Raw genomic sequence first — 15,637 nt, 5'->3', positions numbered from 1 at the left:
TTCAGACTGGGGCCGAAAGCAGTGAAATCCCATTCATCTTTGGGGACGTTGGCAGCTCGTTACATGCAGTGGTGAAAGAGCTAATTAAACGTAGCCTCTGGTCTCTGGAATGAAAGACTCCCTTGGAATCAAATGCCTATTCAAGGTAAGGCTTTGGGAGAACCAAGTTGCCACTGTCATTAAACAGATAAAATAAAAAGCTATCGGGATACAGGAATGTTTTGAGAGCATTGAATAGATGACAAAGGTAAATGATAAGTTTCTCTCCTTAGATTCTTGATTATGGCAAAGACTGAATCTCAGAAACTCTGACAATGAAACAGTCTCTGAATTCTCTCAGCTTCTTTCAACTTCCATGTACTTGAAAATGAAACTCAGGGTTTGATATGGTTGCTGAATTATAATAAAAATTAACTTTACAGTCTTGCTGCCTTCTTATGTGAAAGTGAGAGCACCGATCAGAAAAACGTAGAATCCTAAGCATCAGAATTAGACCATGTGAGCTGATTCCAAAGACTTGCAAGTCCTTGAACTCCTAACCTCCCTCACCCCCAGGTCCACCCCGCCCTCTGTGGTGGTGCACTGGACCCAGCTGTTTATGGCTCATGAGGGTGACTGCCTTTATCTCTTCACTGTGTTCAGTGATATCATGTTGACCCCTCAAAGTCAGCCACAGAAGTATTTTAAATGCTGCAGATCAGGATTCTCCCCCCCCCCCCCCTCTTGCTGGAGCACATCACTGTTCTTGGGATTTCTGAAGTATTTCCTTCTTGGTTGATGGGGCTGTCTCTTCTTGCCTGGGGTCCCTGAGTTAGGGGCTATCTTAGCAAGAGAGAGCCAATTCACCCTTTGGAACTGCAGTGGAGGAGAACTTTTTCCTTCTTCCCTTCTAAGTTCTTTGATTGATCTGATAATTAAATTGACATAAGACACAGTGACAGAAGAAAAACAAATTTAATTTCATATGTATGGAAACCCATAAAAATATGAGACTCAAAGATGTGGCCAAAGCTCTTATACCTTTTAGATAAGAAAACAGTAAACTTGTGAAAAATTGACAAGACAAAGTTCTTTGGGCTTGGGGTAGCTAATTGGCAAAGAAGTAACAAGGCTTGTTTTTACAGCCTCATAGCCCTGAATTTCCTATCCCTGGCTATAAGCATGTCTTCTATTCTCCTGACATCAAGAGGGTACTTTCATGTGAAAGATTCAGGGTGACAAATGAGGGTCAGAGTGTCCTTATACTGGCTGTGTCTCAAGTAACTTTAATTCAAAATAATCAGTATGCCAAAGTGGCATATTTTGGGGTGGCATTTTCTGGTCTTCTTCAGAACCTACAAACCTCCCATCATCTCCAAACTTCTAACTACTGGGCAGATGCCAACGTGTCCCAGAGTTGTCAATTGCATTGTGAAACCTGGATGAAGTTTTTTCCTTTTATTTTAGGATGACAAAACTTGGGACTGTATATAAGAATGATAAAGACTAGTAACAGTGACTGACCTTGGACAGGCAAAGCATAATTTTTCAAAGTGATGACTGTATCATTCTGAGTTAGCAGGCGTGGGTCTGTTTCCTGCCTCATTTGCTTGACTATAATCTCACATCAGTGGAGGTTTAGGATAGTGAACTTGAGATTCTAGAAAGCCCTTAAATAACACAGAGAAGGGGAGCAAGTACTCTGGGGTGAAATTATCATTTACAAAGAATCCTTACCCTTGTTTGTCCCCCAAGAAGTGTGGATCATTACTAAGGTCTTAAGAAATGTGTTGGCGAGGGGACTGGCAACAGTTTTGGGGAGTTCGTATTACTGTTTTTCTAGGCTGAGGATGTTAGGGGCAGAATGTGTCCATTGAAATGGTTTCCCTGATTGCAATGAGGAGGAAACTAGTGTAGGGCGGTAGAGGCCAAGTGGCAGCATTCAAAAAGTAAAAGACAAAATTGTTGTGGTTACCATAGTAGGTCAAGCTCATCAGTCAGAATGTTCTGAATTACAGGAATCTTTCGTACTGGTTGGCTGATCATGGGGTCCCTTGACTGAAATATGTGATAGCACATTAGTCCTTCTTGATTTGTGTTATGAAAACACTCCACGACCGGGAAGCACAGGTCTGATATGGGCCACCCCTGCAGGGAGTTGCTCAATCTAGCCCGATTCTCAGATTTGAGTCAGTTCCATAATCCAGGATTTCTTAATGATGGACTCAGCAATATCACTTGTATGTGCAATTAATCTCCTTCCTCGCCTTCACCGAAGGCTATTTGGTGGCCATGTGCTATGTATTGCGGATAAATTGCTGTTAATCTGGTTAGTCTGTTCTATGCTTCTGGTTCATTCAGAATGGCTGGGAAATTCTGTCCTTTTGCAGAAAGAATTCCAAAAGACTCTTGCTCTCTCATACCAATGATCTAGCAACCGTCAAGAATAGCAGCATTACACTGTAAGGATAATGTGCTTTTAGGGGTCAGTGTTCACATAGATATTATCAGGTACCACATGTTATTGTTTCGACTTTGTGACAAAAATAGACTGCATTTCAGGTCACACTGATACAAACACATCCTAGAATCTGGCTACACAGACATTTCATGCCAGGTATTATCTGTGTGTGAATAGAATACAAAGAAGGTATAAAATTCCATATAGTAAAAATACATATAGTAAACCCACTCTGGGAAAGAGAAATAACTGGAGCTTTGGATATGGTTAGACACTGATTCTGAGCTACCTAATTCCTGGAGATGGAGAGTACCATTGTGGTCTACTGATCAGAATGACAAATTGTACTTCAGATTATAAATTGAGTTTTGATCTGAGTTTCCCCCGAGGTGGTCCAGTCTTGTGGTTATTTTTCTCAGTATATAAGTGGAATAAGTCTCATAAGCAATTGACAGAATCCCGCACTGGGTCCCTGTACCAAGAACAGGACTATTAGAATTGCCAGGCTTCTGGAGTTGACCTTACCTACTAAAGTGCTAAAATCCAGAGTAGTATTGAATCCATAGGAGAATCACAAAAGTTAAAAAACATCACCAAAAGCATGAACGATGTAGGGTTGATGATTCTTTTCAGGTCTCCATTTAGGCCTATGTAGAAGACTCAGAGGTCCATTGAGTGATTATAAATTATACCCAGTTGTCCCTTTCATAAATATTTATTCAGTACCCACCAAGATTCAGACTTTGCTAGATGTCATGGGTGCAATTATGAGCAAATCTTGACATAGTCTTTGCTTTTGTGTCACAGATGTTTTGGTGGGAAAACGGGCATCGATCGAGAGAATTCCATGAGCTTGTGTTGCAGGGAAATCTGCGTTGTCCTGGTGTTTATGTGTAAGTGTGTGCAGGAAAGGTTTGGAAGGGAAAGCAGAAAAGATAAGGGAAGTCTTCCTCCAGCAAGTGGCACTGGTGGCGAAGGTGGGTGTTAGCTAAGCAAAGGGGAAGGGCCAACGGCACCCACAGCAGGAGAGAAGAGAGCAGCTAAGGATCCAAATGAAAGACCGTGCACTTGGAATGGTGGCTCTGAGGGCAAAGTGGGCAGAAAGGAAGCTCAAGCAGTAAACGGGCTAAACTGGCAGGATTTGCTCCTATCTTAAGAACAATGTGAAATCAAGTGCATGGTTTTAAGTAGGGAAATGTCATGTTCAGATATTTAAACGACTTCTCTGACTGCACTATGGGTTTAATCAGTGGCAAGATGTAGTATTGATCTATTGCAACAATCCAAGTGGGAGTTTGTTGTATGGACAGAGAAATAGGTAAATTTATGAGATATCTAGGAGATGATATTAATAGGATTGGCGATGGACTATTGATAATGAATTGAATATTGAGTACATGAAAGTGGAAAATGTAAAGCAATACTCTCATAGTTCTGGCTTATATACAGGAGATTATCGATCCATCTATCTATCATCTCTCCACCTAAAATTTCTGGCTTGTATAGTAGTATGTATATATGTGTGTGTGTGTGTGTGTGTGTGTGTGTGTGTGTGTGTATACACACGCAGAACAGTAGTATGTATATATATGTGTGTATATATATAGACATATTCACAATCTGAACTGGCTGGAATGAGTCTGATTCTTGGCTCATTTGCATGGAGAAAGAGAGGGGGGATAAATTTGGGACAATGATCTTAAGTTCATTCTTGGACCTGTAGAGATTGAGGGCCCTGACACATTTATGTGAAGATGTTGAGTGAAAACAGTCATGAGGGTGAGGAATGAGAACGGATTTGTTGATGAAATACATAATAAACACGGGGGTCACTGGTCCATGGATAGGAAGAGAGGCCAGAGCTGTGGAGAAATTGCAAGGAGAGAAGAGGAGTCTGAGACCATGCACTGCAGGACTCAGCAGCTAAGGTACGCTGACGCCCTGGAGTGCAGTCTGTTCAGCTCGCTGCACTTAGCAAGAATTCACCAGAGGTTTATGGGCTTAAAAACAAACAAACCAAAACTGATAGAGAAGGAGAGCACCCTTTCAGTCCCTCTTGCCTTTTACTAGCTTACTCTAAAATAGCGAGTACAAACAGAAAATGTTCCAAGTTGGATGGCGATGTTTGGCTAGACTCCTTTGGTTCTGATAATGTTGGCTTTTAGGTGTTTGGTCTGGCGATTCAAATAAGGTGTAAACGATTTCTCATTTGTAAAATGACTTCCTAGTACTCTATTTTTTCAGTACTTAGCCAATTCTGCTTTATGTTGAAAGTACCTATCTGGGAATCTGTCCATCCTTCCAGCCTGGGAAGTTTGGCAGACGGTGCCCATGTTTCACTCACCCTTATGTTCACAGTGATGGTGTGGTGTCTCCTGATAGTAAGTGCTTCTGTCTCTTATAAACATTTTTTTTCTTTAAAGTATGTTTCAATTTCCGATATTAAAAAAAAGTGTGTATATACTGGAAGACAAATTGGAAAAACTTTGTTTATTTTTAATAAGCTGGGCATGGAGCCCAATATGGGACTTGAACTCACGACCCTGAGATCAAGACCTGAGCTGAGATTGAGAGTCAGGCACTTAACCAACTGAGCCACCCAGGCGCCCCAACCTGGCAAAACTTTAAACAGAAACTCTCATTTTTATTGTTTGGCTTAAAAGTAAATGGGCATATTAATAAGCTACCAGAGCTCTCTGCAAGTTTCACCAGATGGTCCCAGTTTTTCTTTCCATAATATAAAAATGCACTTCCCAAACTTGGCCACTGGGGGGAAGCATAGTGCAAAGTTAGCATTTAGTTCATCCTGGTGCCCGGTGTAGACTCTGTAAAGCCTGTGGGTCGGAAGACGTGCTATGCCTTTAGTGTAAGCAGAGCCTTTGTCTGTGTGTCCATCAGTCGTTTGCCCTTTGTCAAATTCTCTCCTCTGTCCCTTTTTCCAGGGTACTTTGTGGGTCAGCACTTTTATTTTGAAACTTCTAGGAGCTTAATTAATAAACATGAAAACCAAGTCAAAGCTGGCACAATGCCCTTTTTGCTCAACCACATGGGCTTGCCAAGGTAATTGTAGTTATTTACATTTGGCATCCAACTGACTCAACGAGCAACTTTGCCTTTTTTTCTACGAGTACCCAAGCTATTAAATTAAACAGGTTAATGTGGCTACAGCATTTCACCCCCTGCTATCCCCACAGCTACAGTAAATCTGCCACCTGTTTATTTCCATAAAAATTCAATTAGGCACCACCAGTTATTCTTCTTATGCGAGCAATTAACCTTAGGCAGTTTCAGGCCCCAAAGAAAGGCCAGGCTGGCCTGTTTCTTTTTTCCCTCTTTGCTCCCTTGCCGCCAGGAGTTTCTTTCGCTAAGTGACTGCACACCTTCACACCAGTGAAAAATGAAAGAATAGACTCGACCGCTGTGCGCTGTCATGCCGGGGAAAAGAGCAAAAACTGAAAAATCGCAAACAGCCCTTCTGCCTCCCCCTGTCCAAGCGGTGGGGAAGCGTCGGAGGCCGGGGAAGGGAGAAGCGAGCCTGCAGCCAGGACCACGGGGACTCCCCGGCATTGCTGAGAAGCACACCCACGTGCCTCAAAACCGGTTTCTTTTCTTTCTTCTTTATCTTGTCAAAAAAAAAAAATGTGACCGTGTAGGGAAAGGTTGGTAAAATGCCGCAGCATCCTGGCGAAAGCAACGACACAATGATGAAGGGATAAATCCACACTCGTGTCCCAGCAACGTTGGTACAACCAAAGGCGCGGGAGGTGGTGGCTTTCCTTTCCCATTTGAAAAGGAATGAGGCTTCAGTACAGGTTGAAAATGCTTTCTTTCTTTTTCTTTACTTTCTTTTTTTTTCTTTTTCTTTTTTTTACTGTCTGCTTCTCTTGGTTGCATTTCTTTCCCTTCTCTCAAAGTCTACCACTAAAAATTAAAATGACTTGAATCTCACATCTAGAGATTTCCCACACGATCTCATTGTTGAACAGGGGCTTGATGTCCTGGCTTCTCATTAAATCCCTTTAGTGTCATTGACACTGATTGTCTTTGAAGAAATCATAGCGCATGTGTTAATATAGTTTTAAGAGCAAATTAGACTGAAATGTTCATTAATTAAATCACACCTAGGTTTCAGGATAAGAGAAGTATTTCTTCATAAATGAGTTGGTACCAACTACGATCAATGGGTGGTTATTATCAGTAAATTCAGAGAATGAGAAAACATCAAAAAAAAGAGAAGGAAATAGGGTTTAAGTTGATAGAACCCACGGTGACTGTGAGGTCCTAGCTAGGCAGGTGGGGGGAGGGCTCAGGTTACTCTGAAAGTTGTCACATGTCTCCCAATGGATCCTTGAGCAACATTTGCTCAGGTGTGTTGCTGGGCAGGCGTGGATGTCAGATGTCGACCGTGCCCAAAATGCTCCCAAGGGATTGAGTCTCTACCTCTGTTTTTCCTTCTTCCTGCATCTGAAGTTGTCCTGTACCAGCCAGCATTAGGACGCTGCTGGGGTAGAAGACTGTAATAAAGTGCACTTTGAAGGCGGCATGTCACAGGAAAAAGATACAGTCTAATTAAATTTAATCTTCTTTTAAATGGTTACTCAAAAGAGAGACTCTATTAGAAGTTCAAAAGTGCATGTATAAATCCTCCCCACGCAGGTCCGTACCTAGGGCTAACACCCGGCAGGGGGAAGACTGAAGGGAATTTTAGAACCTGTGTTTCATCTTGATAGGGCTGATGAGACTTTAATGAAGAAAGACCAATATTCTGTGGCCCTGAAACCACATCCTCTGCTGTCGAATGGGTTCAAGTTCATGGTCTTGAAAATTGTCCTTTTCCTGTCTTCAAATGTTCTCCTGAGTCCTTTTCTTTTCAGTTCAAAGTAGAAATTAAAATAGGTTTTAAGTGTTTATTCTTCGTCCTAGATTTTGGGCAGATGCCTAATTTCCACTGCTTCCTTACCTCCTGAAGAGTTTCAGGCTTTTTGCTTCTGCCAAAATGAAGCAAACATACAGCTTGGTACTTTGAAGTCTGAGTTAAAGCAAAACTAAATGGACCATGTTTATCTGATCAATTAAAGCATTGCCTACATCCTTAGAACTGATGTTTCTCATTTAGGCAGCATTCTATACAATCCTCGGGAAATTAACAACAGAGATTGAGTTTGGGGAATGGGGGTCATTATACAAAGAAATGCAGGAAGAGTGGGGAAGAATTTGACCAGGTTCCAATATAAGCTACATAAACTGACTGGGCTCCAATATAAACTGAAGAATGTCTTAGGAGAAGAGGGACTGTAGAAGAATATTAATGACAGTTCCCAAAATAGAAGTTTGACTTAGAAGCCCTATTATGTAAAGTGATCTACTAGATTTAATAGTCTTTGGCTTAATCGATGCTTATAATGACAAGAACTGCGTCTCTCCGAGGTTAGGATGTGTACTGTTCATCCTAAGCACAGTTCAACAGGGTGTGCTCCCAAACCAGAACCATGCTAAGCAGAGTCTGACATTTAGAAAAATGAGAAGAACGTAAATTACAACTCTCTTAGAAGCTTATGGGTTTTTTTTTTTAAACCAAACTGATTAACACCAATTAATTAAAATGATATAAAATAGTAGGTAATTGGACCCAGAGGCCATCCCCAGTCAATACCCTGTTCCATTCTTCTCAGAAATAGTTTGAAATAACACTTGTTTGCCTTCCTTCCCAGCTTGCCCAGGACCTGTGCACGTGACCTGTTCCAGAAGGAAAGCAATCTCCCTTTCCTCGAAACCCCTGCTAGATTCCTTGTCTTTAGCTGCAGTGAGTTACATCACCCGTTTGCTGCCAGCAGATCTAACTTCAAGCTGCACAAAGATAACGGTTTATATTTTCATATTTGGCAGATTCTACGGAGATTGCCTTCCAAATTCCAAGATTTGTCTCCAGAATTGCAGCTTGGCAGGACAGCCAATGTAGAGCCTTCATGTGTAGATTCTTTGATTTGGGGTGGATTTTAATACTACAGGTGTAGAGACAAACTGAAATTTTATCAAATAGCTTTCCTCAAATGCTAAGTTTTAAGCCTTTTCCTCTTCAACTATAAAGGGGGCAAAATGGCAAAGATAAAGCTCTTAAACTCTCCGATCCAAAGCTCCTGGAAAAAGTTTTCTCCTCCCTAATTTGGTTTTCTATATGATTTATTTTAAGCTTCTATCCCTCCCACCAAGGCAGAGGGTGCCTGTTTAGATTTTTAATTAAATTGTCATAACCTCTTAATTTAATTATATATTATACATTATAATATATTATTATATTTGTATATAACTGAGATAATTAACTTGTCAAGACTTTTGTGGGTACAAGAAAAGCTATAAAAGAAAAAAAGCAGCTCTAGGGAAAATTGTCTTAAGATGGTACATTTCTTGACAAAGAGCTGTGTCAATTTAATGGAGCACTTAGTTCTCAATGCATTTACACATAAAATTTTGTGTCATTAAATGGCAGCCTATGGGGCAAATTTGGAAGATAAATCACTTACAGTTAGGAAAAATTCACATGTATTTTAACCCCTGAGACAGTGTTACTGATTATATTATAATGAACTCATTATTTGCTTTGTTCCAGGCTTTGATTAAATATCCTGGTTTATTTAACATGATTGTAGGTGTTCTTGAGCCTGGCTATATCCTCATGTAGATTAGTGAGATGACAATTTTGTAGAGAATGAGAAAGAATAAGGAACACTTTTATTCTATTCTATTTTCTAGGATGTTTCACAGGAAAACATGCCGTGAATCTTTTGCAGAAGACCCTTCTTCTCTTATCAACAGATGATTGATAAAATCTTATTTCTTCAATGATTGGAAAGACATGGATCTTGAATTTTAAGTTCCTGGTTTGTTAGTGCTGTGTGAAAAAGAGGAAAAAACAACAGCAGCAAAGAAAGTCAACAAGGTTAGTGAGATGAAAAGGGCTCAAGTTATTATCCTATTTGATCTTTTGGCTACCAAATACTTAAAATATATTAAGCTACCAAATACTTAAATTTTCTACCAAATACTTAAAATACTGTAAGCTCAGGGGGCATATTCTGGCTTTATCTTCTCAAACTAGTGTTGAGCTACATTTAATTTGATTACTTTCTATCATGATAAGACAGGAAACAGTCAAAATTTTGTACATTTTCGATCCATCTTTGGTTAGAACTCTTCAACTTCTTCATATAGCGTAGTTGACTAAAAAATTATAATTAATTGGGGGTACCTGGGTGGCTCAGTCGGTTAAATACCCAACTTTGGCTCAGGTCAGGATCTCAGGGTCCTTGGATGGAGCCCCAGGTCAGGCTCCATGCTCAGTGGAGAGTCTGCTTGAGATTTTCTTTCTGCCCCTCCCCCCACTCATGCTCTTGCTCTCTCTCTCTCTCTCAAATAAATTAAACTTTTAAAATGTAATTAATTAGATAACTCAAGGACTTGGACCTTCAGTTACCTGTTTACTGAAGGATTTAACAAATATAATCCTAAGAACAGTATGGTTTAAACCCTCCATGAGTCCCTTTCACATTTTATGTTCATATAAACTTTTCTGACTCTTCATTGATTTTTTAAGTATTGCATCTAAACTTTGTGACTGTCTTCTACAAATTATAAGAATGAGGATCTTTGATCATTATGTTACATGAAGAGTAAGGTATTTTTGGATTACTGAACCTATTGACCCTCATTACTCTATCACTTTCTGGAGAGCTTAGGACAAGAACATGATATGACTCTTTGGGTTACACCTAGACTCCATGGTTGGGGACTTTGTGTTGGTTGTCTTCTAAGAACTCAGTATGAGCTACTAGTCACTGTTTCTTCTACCAACGACCAGCCAGAATGGCTGGAAGAGTTAGGCCTGTAGAAATGTACTCAGGATAAACTAAATAATAGTTTTGAGATGTTTGATTCTATCTCATTTTAAGTTATATTTCAAGACTTACTGAACTTCTCACCTCACTTTTCGCATACTTCTAGAAGAATCTGACAAATATCCTCTTATATGTAAATTTGATGTAACTGGCTCCATTTTCAGAATTGCCTTTTTCTGTTATTATTTGTGTTTTGGACTTGGTCAACCTTGAAAGCAAGTTCAGTACTACCTTACATTCCCAACCACTGTCATCCTTTTCCTTTTCATTCTACAAGTCATTATTGAAAGACATAGATTTTATCAAAATAAAGAAAGCATTCAGCTTCCACTGAGAAAAAGAGAGATAAACAACTACTGGATTACGAAGGGAGAATTTGAGATGAAGTGATACCATAACGTGACACAATATCAGAATAATTGGGACCTCAGAAGAAGAGGAAAGAGAGAGGGGGGAAGAAGATATATTGGAGCAAATTACAGTGGGGAACTTCCCTAATTTGGGGAAGGAAACAGGCATCAAAATCTAGGAGGCACAGAGAACCCCCCCAATATCAGTAAAAATAGGTCAACACCCCAACATATAATAGTGAAACTTATAAAGCTCAGAGACAAAGAGAAAATCCTGAAAGCAGCCGAGAACAAAAGGTTGGTAATCTACAAGGGTAGAAATATTAGATTGGCACCACACCTATCCACAGAGACATGGCAGACCAGAAAGGACTGGCATGATAATATGTTCACCGTGCTAAATGAGAAATATATGCAGCCAAGAATACTTTATCCAGTTAGGATGTCATTCAAAATAGAAGGAGTGAGAAAAAAAACTTCCAGGACGAACAGAAAATTAAAGAATTTGTGATCACCAAATCAGCCCTACAAGAAAGATTAAAAGGGATCCTCTAGGGGCCCCTGGGTGGCTCAGTCGTTAAGCGTCTGCCTTGGGCTCAGGGTGTGATCCCGGAGTCCTGGGATCAAGCCCCACGTCAGGCTCCTTCACTGGGAGCCTGCTTCTTCCTCTCCCACCCCCCCTGCCTGTATTGTCTCTCTCTCTGTCAAATAAATAAATAAAATCTTTAAAAAAATAAAAATAAAAATAAAAAAATAAAAAAAATAAAAGGGATCCTCTAAGCAAAGAGAGCCCAAGAGTAACATAGACCAAAACGGAACAGAGACAATATATGGTAACAGTCACGTTACAGGTAATACACTGGCACTAAATTCGTATGTTTCAGTAGTTTCTCTGAATGTAAATGCATTAAATGCCCCAATTGGAAGACACAGGGTATCAGATTGGATTAAAAAAAAAAAACAAAAAAACAAAAAACCAAGACCCATCAATATGCTGTCTGCAAGAGACTCATTTTAGACCCAAAGACACCTCCAGATTTCAAGTGAGGGGGTGAAAAACCATTTATCATGCTAGTGGACATCAAAAGAAAGCTGGGCTGGCAAACCTTGTATCAGACAAATTATATTTTAAACCAAAGACTGTAATTAAAGGAATGAGGAAGGACACTATATCATAATTAAAGGATCTATCCAACAAGAAGATCTAAGAATTGTAAATATTTATGCCCCCAACATGGGAGCAACCAAATATATAAGCCAATTGATAATAAAATCAAAGAAGTGCATCAATAATAATACAATAATAGTAGGGGCCTTGAACACTCCCCTCACTGCAATGGATGGATCATCTAAGCAGAAGATCAACAAGGAAATAAGGGCTTTGAATGACACACTGAACCAGAACGACTTCACAGGTATATTCAGAACACTCATCATAAAGCAACAGAATACACATTCTTCTCTAGTGCCCATGGAACATTTTCCAGAATAGGTTACATACTGGATCACAAATCAAGTCTCAACCAGTACCAAAAGATTAGGATCATACCCTGCATATTTTCAGACCACTAATGCTTTGAAACTGGAACTCAATCACAAGAAGAAATTTGGAAAGAACTCAAATACACAGAGGCTAAAGATCATCCTACTGAAAAATGAATGGGTGAACCAGGAAATTAAAGAAGAATTTAAAAAATTCATGGAAACAAGTGAGAATGAAAACACAACTGTTCAAAACCTTGGGGGTGCAACAAAGGCAGTCCTAACAGGGAAGTATATAGCAATACATGCATTTATCAAGAAACAAGAACGGTCTCAAATACACCAACGAAACTTACACTTAGAGGAGCTGGAAAAAGAACAGCAAATAAAGCCTAAACCCAGAGAGAGAAGAGAAATAATAAAGATTAGAGCAGAAATCAATGAAATAGAAACCAAAAGAACAGTAGAGCAGATCAATGAAACTAGGAGCTGGTTCTTTGAAAGAATTAATAGGATTGATAACCCCCAGGCCAGACTTATCAAAAAGAAAAGAGAAAGGACACAAATAAATACAATCATGAATGAAAGAGGAGAGATCACAACCAACAACAAAGAAATACAAACAATTATAAGAACATATTATGAGCAACTATATGCCAACAAATTAGACAATCTGGAAGAAAGGGATGCATTCCTAGAGACATATAAACTATCAAAACTGAACCAGGAAGAAATAGAAAACCTGAACAGATTCATAACCAGCAAGGATATTGAAGTAGTAATCAAAAATCTCCCAACAAACAAGAGCCCAGGGCCAGATGGCTTCCCAGGAGAATTCCACCAGACATTTAAAGAAGAATTAATACCTATTTTTCTAGAAATGGAAGGAAAATTTCCAAACTCATTCTACGAGGCCAGCATTACCTTGATCCCAAAACCAGACAGAGACCCCATCAAAAAGGAGAATTACAGACCAATATCCCTAATGAACATGAATGCAAAAATTCTCACCAAGATACTAGTCAATAGGATCCAACAATACATTAAAAGGATTATTCACCATGACCAAGTGGGATTTATTCCTGGGTTGAAGGTTGGTCGACAACTCTGCAAATCAATCAATGTGATCCACTACATAAATATAAGAAAGGACAAGAACTATATGATCCTCTCAATAGATGCAGAAAAAGCTCTTGGCAAAGTACAGCATCCTTTCTTGATTAAAATTGTTCACAGTGTAGGGAGAGTAGGAACATACCTCAAAATCATAAAAGCCATATATGAAAAGCCCACAGCAAATATTCTCAACAGGGAAAAACTGAGAGCTTTTCCCCTAAGGCCAGGAACACAGCAGGGATGTCCACTATCACCACTGTTGAACATAGTACTAGAAATCCTAGCCTCAGTAATCAGACAACAAAAAGAAATAAAAGGCACCCAAAATGGCAAAGAAGAACTCTCACTCTTTGCAGATGGCATGATACTCTACATGGAGAACCCAAAAGACTCCACCCCAAAATTGCTAGAACCCATACAGGAATTCAGCAATGTGGTAGGATATAAAATCAATGTGCAGCCATCAGTTGCATTCCTATAGACTAACAATGAGACAGAAGAGAGAGAAATTATGGTGTCGATCCCATTTACAATTGCACCCAAAACCATAAGATACTTAGAAATAAACCTAACCAAAGAGGCAAAAGATCTGTACTCAGATCAACTATAGAACACTCATGAAAGAGATTGGGGAAGACACACACACACACACACACAAAATGGAAAATACATTCCAAGTTATTGGAAGAACAAATATTGTTAAAATGTCTATGCTACCTAGAGCAATCTATACATTCAATGCAATCCCTATCAAAACACCATCAACTTCTTTCGGAGAGCTGGAAAAAATAATCCTAAAATTTGTATGGAACCACAAAAGACCCCGAATAGCCAAAGTAATGTTGAAAAAGAAAACCAAGCTTGTGGCATCACAATTCCAGACTTCAAGCTCTATTACAAAGCTTTGATCATCAAGACAGTATGGTACTGGCACAAAAATAGACACATAGATCAATGGAACAGAATAGAAAACCTAGAAATGGACCCTCAACTCTACGGTCAACTAATCTTCAACAAAGCACGAAAGAATATCCAATGGAAAGAAGATAGTTTCTTCAACAAATGGTGTTGGGAAAATTGCACATGCAGAAAAAGGAAACTGAACCATTTCCTTACATCACACACAAAAATAGACTCAAAATGGATGAAAGAACTAAATGTGATACAGGAATCCATCAAAATCCTTGAGAAGAACACAGGCAGCAACCTCTTCAACCTTGGCCACAGCAATTTCTTGCTAGACACATTTCCAAAGGCAAGGGAAACAAAGGCAAAATGAACTATTGGGACATCATCAAGATAAAAGGCTTTTGCACAGCAAAGGAAACAGTTGACAAAACCAAAAGACAACTGACAGAATGGGATAAGATATTTGCAAATGCCTTACCAGATAAAGTGCTAGGATCCAGATTCTATAAAGAACTTGTCAGGCTCAATACCCAAAGAACAAATAATCCAATCAAGAAGTGGACATAAAACACAAACAGACTTTTCTCCAAAAAAGACATACAAATAGCCAACAGACACGCACACACAAAATACTCAACATCACTCAGCATCAGGGAAATACAAATCAAAACCGCAATGAGATACCACATCACACCAGTCAGAATGGCGAAAATTAACAAGTCAGGAAATGGCAGATGTTGGCGAGGATGCAGAGAAAGGGGAACCCTCTCACACTGTTGGTGGGAATGCAAGCTGGTGCAGCCACTGTGGAAAACAGTATGGAGGTTCCTCAAAACGTTGAAAATAGAACTACCCTATGACCCAGCAATTGCACTGGTAACTATTTACCCCAAAGATAAATATGTAGTGATCTGAAGGGGCACCTGCACCCCAGTACTTAGTGCAGCAATGTCCACAATAGCCAAACCATGGAAAGAGCCCAGATGTCCGCTGACAGATGAATGGATAAGGAAGATGTGGGATCTATTGACAATGAAATACTACTCAGCCATCACAAAAATGAAATCTTGCTATTTGCAACAACACAGATGGAACTAGAGGGTATTATGCTATGTGAAATAAGTCAATCCAAGAAAGATGATTATCATATGATCTCACTTATATGTGGAATTTAAGAAACAAAACAGAGGATCATAGGGGAAGAGAGGAAAAAATGAAACAAGATGAAACCAGACAGTGAGACAAACCATAAGAGACTCTTAATCATAGGAAACAAACTGAGGGTTGCTGGAATCAAGTGGGGTAGATGGATGGGGTAACTGGGTGATGGGCGTTAAGGAGGGCATGTGATGTAATGAGCACTGGGTATTATATAAGACTGATGAATCACAGGCCTTACCTCTGAAACCAATAATATATTATATGTTAATTAATTGAATTTAAATTTT

This window comes from Ursus americanus, chromosome 13, assembly GCF_024610735.1.
Source record: "Ursus americanus isolate L20-20 chromosome 13, mUrsAme1.1.p, whole genome shotgun sequence".
Classification (NCBI taxonomy): domain Eukaryota; kingdom Metazoa; phylum Chordata; class Mammalia; order Carnivora; family Ursidae; genus Ursus; species Ursus americanus.
The sequence above is the reverse complement of the archived record's forward strand: the minus strand, read 5'-3'. Positions refer to the sequence as shown.